Raw genomic sequence first — 7867 nt, forward strand, 5'->3', positions numbered from 1 at the left:
AATTGTGGGCCTTACATAGACAGTATATGAAATCTTAGCATTGGTAACGTGTCCCACACTGTCCCACATTAACTTACTATTTGTCCCACATTTGGTCTGTTTGGTCACCCTACTCAGCGGCGGAGAGAGAACTAGAATGTTCGACTCAAGTAGAGGTATTGTTAAGTTGCTGATATTTTACTTAAGTGGAAGTAAAAGTACTGGTGTAAAAATCTACTTAAGTAGCTCATTTAAAATGTACTCAGAGTTACTTTTTAGAAAAGAGACCACTGTGATCTTTTCCATGTGATTCTAAAAGGAGAGAGGACAGAGTTCAAACTAGATTCTTTTAATTGGAAAATTTGGAAATTACAAAATAAAGAGAACAAACAAAGTAAAGTCAGATTACTCTTCTCACTGTGAATGGATCCACAATTTGTCAATTTACGATGGTCCACTTTCTGATGCTGATGAAGATCCACAAAATGTGTCCTCTGTAATGGATGTGATTTAAAATGTAGCAAAGTAGAATACTTCAGTAAAAAATGTACTTAAGTAAAAGTAAAATTATTGACTGTAAAAAAACCTCAAAAAAGTACAAGTACACAAAAAACGACTCAATTGCATTAATGTGAGTAAATGTAATTAGTTACTTCCACCCTTGCTCTTGCTATCAGAAACATGAGATAAAATCCTCCATGCTGAATGTTATCTTATATTTGAGCAAGTGAGCTCTAGGTTGCTAGGAAAATTCATTTGTAAGCTATTGAAGATAAGAGCAATGGAAAACTTTCATTATGCTACATTAGAGCAAATAATTTGTCCTACACTACAGGCATTTGACAGCTGATGGTCTGATCCAGACTGACTTACAAGCAGGTAAGGCTTCACTCCCAGATAGCAAACTCACAATGTGTAGCAACGTAACCCGGGTTGATTCAACATCAGTTTTGCGACCTGAAATAATGTTGATCCAACATTGAAAATGATTGACAGCAACCCAAAAATCAGTGTTATTTCAATTCAAATTCAATCATTAATAACAGTGAAACACTATAAAATGAACTCTGCTTTCTGTACAGAAGGATTATATGGTGACTTCCTGTCGGGTGGTTTTTAACAAGTCTCCAACTCAAAGAATGTCTTTCAACCAGACATTAATTTAGTATGTGCCATGTGTGAGTGTCTTCATGTCATTATGAGGTGCACACACACACACACACACCTACACACACACACACACACACACACACACACACACACCTCCTACTGCAGCTCAGTGTGTGTTGAGCTCTGGATGGCCCCTCAGTGAACCCAGACCTAAGAAAAGCACAGGCTGGTTTTTAATGTGGCGTGACACCCGGGAAGCGGAGTCTGAGCAGGGGGAGGAGCATAATGTGATGTCACCTATTGGCTGAAGAATGATGCAGGTACGAGGAAATTAATGATTGCTTCCTCTGAAGGTTAGTCGGCTGGCTCCAGGCCAGTGGCTGAACAGGCAAGAAATTCACTTGACTCTTCATAGACTCTCCACTGGTGTTTTTGTGTTTTGTTTGAATATGGCATAATAGATACACTTAGTTTTAACAGTTATTTGGCAGTTGACCGCCACGAAAACCAGAATATAAAGTTATCACCAAGATCGGATGCAGCTGGACGAGTTTGTAGCGTTCAGATTTTTACTTCCCATTCATCTGAATGAGCCACGAAAATAGACTGAAAACTGACATTGGACACGTTGGTGAACAGATTCAACAACAGATCTCACTTTTAAGACAGCAAAGCATCCTGAGTCTGTCGTCATTTTGCATTTCTATTCTTGGTTTAGGCTACACTAAAACTAATATTTAAAAATAAAAGTAGATCCAGTCTCCCAAACAGGAACTATCTCTCCTAAATGGTATCCTTCCGCTATGTTCTCTTCTATCAATAAAAATGCTATTTGGTGAAATTATGCTCTAAAATGTTGGACCACAGTCAGCAGGATCTGTTGTTGAATCTGTTCACCAACGTGTTCAGTGTTTTCTGGTTATTTTCGTGGCTCATTCAAATGAATGTGAAGTAAAAATCCGAACGCTACAAACTCGTCCAGCTGCATCCGATCTTGGTGATAGTTATATCGTTTATATTCTGGTTTTCATGGCGGTGCTGATAGTTATATCGTTTATATTCTGGTTTTCATGGAAGTGCTGAATAACCCCCATGTTAAAACTAAGTGTAATATTGCTTAATATAACAAAATGAGAAGATAAATAGATACAACACAATAATGAAAATCTAAATAATATATTAATACTAATAATAATAATAATAGAAAATAAGATAAAGAAGGTAAAATAAGATAGAATAAAATAGATACAAATTAAATTAAAAGTAATGCATAAAATTGGGATCATAGTGAAAGTGAAACTAAGAATCAGATCCAGTAATTTGTTTGTTCCTTGTTCAGAGCAGCAGAGGGACTCAGGGACTCTCCTTCAGAATCTTACCTGAAAATAAAAAATGTTTCCTTGATGGATCTACCTGACAGTTGTTGTCTTGTGTTTTTCTTTTTTTTTTTTTTTTACATTTTGTGTCTCTCTCATAAGACTTTAAATAAAAATGTGAAATTAAAATTCCAGTTTATGTTAATACATGTTAATTACTTGACTTCATTCATTCACTGTCTTTACCCGCTCTTTCCTATTCAGGGTCACGGGTGGCTGGAGCCTGTCCCAGTTCACTGCGGGGCGGAGGGCAGGGAAACCCCGGGACAGGCCTCATTCCTTTACTGCTCATAACCTGAAGATCATCAGGTTTCATCCTGGATTGTACACAGCTCTGTAAGTTATGATACTCACTTGTTCCCCATTTCCACCTGTTACCCATAACCCTTAAACATAAAACCTGCCCATTATCTGAATTTCTCTGGGATTAACACAGTTCTTATCTATCTATCTATCTATCTATCTATCTATCTATCTATCTACAGTATCTATCTATCTATCTATCTATCTATCTATCTACAGTATCTATCTATCTATCTACAGCAGGGGTCCCCAAACTACGGCCCGCGGGCCGGATACGGCCCGCCTCCACATTTGGCCCGGCCCCTGAACAATACCAGAGATGCAGACCCCTGTCAAAGAGAGAACGGTATAATGGCGAAAATGTTAGGTAAGAGAAAAATTGATTCAGAATGCAGGGTATTTAACCTGCAGTGGACAAACGATTATTTTTTTGTTCAATGCAAAGAAAAGGCTGTTTGTCTCATCTGTCAAGAGGCGGTGGCGGTATTCAAAGAATACAATCTGCGCCGACACTATGAATCCCGTCACAAAGACAAGTATGATAGCTTGCAAGGCCAAATGCGAGCAGACAAACTCTCAAAGCTAAAAAGTGGACTGTTATCTCAGCAGAATACATTTGTACGCCAAGCTAAGCTGAACCAGTCATCCGTTCGGGCCAGCTTTCGGGTTGCTCAACTGATAGCAAGCAGCGGTAAACCTTTCACTGATGGAGAGTTTGTCAAGACATGTATGAATGCTGTCGCGGAGGAGGTGTGTCCCGAAAAGAAAGATGTCTTTAATGCCGTGAGTCGCAAGAACTTTGAGAGACTGCTCATATGAGTCATTTAAGTGAGAGATTCTGCTCTGATAACTAAGCTAAACTTTTACCTGTTAAGATTGTGCACGGCACAACAGAAAGTTAATGTTCCATGGACTTTTTTTCTGTGAAGAGCCCAGAGAGGGTTATTTGGTTATTATTTATTTCATTAATAGTGTTATTATTTATTTCCTGACTTTTTTTCTGTGAAGAACCCAGAGAGGGTTATTTGGTTATTATTTATTTCCTGACTTTTTTTTCTGTGAAGAACCCGGAAAGGGTTATTTGGTTATGTGTGGCTTTCTGGAAAACAATAAATTTTTACGTTTAGGCACCCCTGCGATCGTCACACTTTTTCTCTTACAAACTGACCCCGGCCCCCCATCAGAGAAGGGAAAAGTTATGTGGCCCTCACAGGAAAAAGTTTGGGGACCCCTGATCTACAGTATCTATCTATCTATCTACAGTATCTATCTATCTATCTATCTATCTATCTATCTATCTAGCTACAGTATCTATCTACAGTATCTATCTATCTATCTATCTATCTATCTACAGTATCTATCTATCTATCTATCTATCTATCTATCTATCTATCTACAGTATCTATCTATCTATCTATCTATCTATCTACAGTATCTATCTATCTATCTATCTATCTATCTATCTATCTACAGTATCTATCTATCTATCTATCTATCTATCTATCTATCTATCTACAGTATCTATCTATCTATCTATCTACAGTATCTATCTATCTATCTATCTATCTATCTATCTATCTATCTACAGTATCTATCTATCTATCTATCTATCTATCTATCTATCTATCTATCTATTGAACCATAGGCTGGTACATCCAGACATCCGGACATCCAGGAGTTCAAAAGTAGAATAAGCTTCAACTCACCAACATTACAAGCAATTAATAATGAGTGGAGTGGATATTTCTCAGCTGGGTTTTCATCCAAGTATTTTTATACAAATTGTGCTGTATCGAATTAGAACAGCAAAATACGATACAGTATCCTAAAAGACGCAGTTTTTACGCTTGACTGATACAGAAAAGTTTTTTGTTGAAAAAGAAATTATGCAATAAATAGCAATGGACTGAGTAGAAGAAGAAAGAGGAAAAAGGAAAATATGGGCGAGGGGCTGTATGAATCAGGAGGGAGTGGGGGATGTGAGGTGGAGGATGGAAGACTCCACTGTTCTGACTCACTGGAAACAGGACGTCGTTGTTGATCTGTCAATCTGATGGCATTTACGGGAATCTGCTCCGCCTGCAGTGGGCTTTTCCCCCAGGCCACCCCAGTGCTGCGAGGGTACAGGAGAGGTCTGTCCCATGTGGAAACAGTCAGTTACTCCCATCTCTAATAAAGGCGACCCAAAATTGTTAAATGACCTGCGACCCATAGCACTGACCTCACTGCTAATGAAAAAATTATCAAATCGTTCATTTTATCTCGCACTGAAACAAAACTTAGATAGATGGGTAGATGATGTAAATATATTCATTTAGAATACAGTGCATGAACAACTGGAAACATCAAATATTCCTGCCAGCCTGCTATATGTCGATTCATCCTCGGCTTTTAATACTATGCAACCTTATATTTTGGTAAACTATTGCGACCGTTTTAAACCTTAACAATCAGTTTTGGTGAATGGTAATGCCTTGAATATGGTGATCTTCCTCTTTCTTCACTGTCTGTTGCCCCTTGCTCTGCTTTCTCAATACTGATGACTGTAGAAGCTAACACCCAGATCAATCCATAAATGCATTGCAGATGAGTGTTACTCTCACTCCCAACAGTTGATGGACACTGCTTATTTAAAGGAGTAGTTCACCCAAAAATGAAAATTCAGTCATTATCTACTCACCCTCATGCCAGTTGAAGTTGAAGCTGGTGAAGTTTGTTAGTCCATAAAACAATCCCGGACCTTTCCAGCACAACTTCATAGCAGCGCTAAAAAAAACCAGAAGTCTTTGGGGACCGATCTTTAGAATTCCAAAAAGAGCAGAAAAAGAACAGAAAATAACCATAAAATGACTCCTTGCAGCATAATCCAAGTCTCCTGAGGCCAACTATCGCACAGTGAGTGGAAAAGGCAGATATTGACATCATTATTTAGAGCAAATCTTCACTACAACCAGTTGATTTCGAAAAACGGTTGCGCGTCCGCTGTGTGCGGGCACTTTTTTCCTTTAATAACGTCCTTTAAATTGTCCCATGTGGGATAAATAAAGTTGTAATGTAGTTGTATTGCAGCTCATAAAAACATTATTGATCAGTTTCACCCATTACATGATGAATTATTTAACCTCTGGGTTGCGTTTCAGAATGCCAAAGGCCAGTAAAATGTTCTTAAAAGAATAGTTTACCCAAAAATGAAAATTCAGTCATTATCTACTCACCCCCATGTCCCTGAGCTTCCCAGCTGAAGTACGTACAGCCTTCTCCAAAACAACTGAAGTTGCTGGAGACCTGTCTTCAGACTTCAAAGAATAACGGAAAATAACCATAAATGGCTCCATGCAGCTCTTACAGCATAATCCAAGTCTCTTGAAGCCAGCAGATCCCAAAGTGACTTGAAAAGACCGACATTTACACCATTATTTAGCTGAAATCGCCACTCTAGCTGTTGATTTCAAAATACGTCACGTTTGCTCGCACCCCAGCCTCGATAGGTAAGACTAGCTCGAATTAGCAGAAACAAGACGTTTGGCCGTTTAGCCTTCAAAATAAAAGCGCGAGATTTTGAATAGGTAGAAATACTGTTTTAAACCAATTAGCCTACTTTGTATTTAATCGTCAAATTCAAAGTGAGCACCCATATTAAATAGTCAAAGTGAGCACCCATATTAAAGTTTGATGTCATAGTAATAATGAAAAATGCCATAATATGTGCCATTTTAACTATAAACGCTGCATGTATTATTACAGAACACATACAGAACGGAGACTAAAGTGGACATGTTTTAGAGTTCGGGACCGCTACCGTAGCCAGCGTGGCTTTTAGATATAAAACGATTCAGCAGTGGTTTTGGTTGCAGCCGCACACACCTGCTGCCAAAGGTCGACACGACACCCAGAAACGTCCCGAACATTCACAAATGAGAAAATCCAGGCAGAAGGCAGACTCTCTGCAAACACACACACTGTCACAGACTACCAGTGAACCATAAGTAATGATTGAGTAGAATCATTTTTGGATGAGTTCATGCTATTTCAAGGGGGAAATCCTGCTCAGTATGTCTTTAAATTGGAAATTTAGTTACAAGGGGACTTGGGATTTACTAAAATGTCCTTGCAATTTTGTTGAGGTGGGATAGCCAAGGCAACACCTGCATTGTATTCTGTTTTTTTCTGTGTTTTGTCTGTGTTGTTTACAAGGTTTGTATTGAACAAATTTCCACATTGTGGTCAATAAAGGTTTTCATTTTTGTTTTTGTATTGTTTTGATTTGAGTGGAGAGATCATTTTACCATCGGACAGCCTGGACAGAGAAGAATCAAAGCTGTGTGGAGCGGTGACCAAGCTGCCACAGTGATGGACAGCCTCTGCCTCTGAAGCTGAAAGCCTCCTGGACGATAATGGATGATAATTAGACCCTGAAAAAGCTGTATGAGCTACAAGTCCAAGTCACGTCTCCCTCGTGTGAGAGGATGGAAGCAGGTTACAGGCGGCTGCAGGGAGAGTGTTGTCTGTACCCATGACGCTCACAGCTGGCAAGCATGGAACAACTAGGGCTAAACTAGTTTTCAGGCATTTTCCTCCCCACAAGCTCCCATGAACTGTCTGTGTGTCTCCAATACTTGCCAACCTTGTGAGTCAAGAAACTGGGAGATTTTCAAACCAAAAGCAGGGCTTTGTCTGTGGCTCGTTCCCCAGAAAGCCTCAGAGACTTTATTTTCTGCCTTGTGGTGACTTTTTATATAAACAGTAATGAAAATATCTGCATCAGCATCAAACTTGACAGAATGCAGCTCATTTCTCTTTAAAACTTTCAGTGAGAAAGGTGAATTCATCCATGACGACTTGCAGTCGTATTTATTTTTCTTCAAACTCTCCACTTCTTTCTCCATAACCACAGACAGTAGATGTTCAGTTAGACGAATTTTGTTGACCTTTGGGAAACAGCAGTGATAGTATTTTTTGTGTTACTATTTTCAACAATGAGCAGATTTTGAAATTTGATCAAAATATGGGGGAAAAATGTGAGAAAAGACACCATGGGAGAACAGCAGGAGAAGGGCATAAAAATGACAATATTCAAATTCTCATTTTTGTCTCCATGT

The sequence above is a fragment of the Centroberyx gerrardi genome, chromosome 1, assembly GCF_048128805.1.
Source record: "Centroberyx gerrardi isolate f3 chromosome 1, fCenGer3.hap1.cur.20231027, whole genome shotgun sequence".
NCBI classification, from domain to species: Eukaryota; Metazoa; Chordata; class Actinopteri; order Beryciformes; family Berycidae; genus Centroberyx; species Centroberyx gerrardi.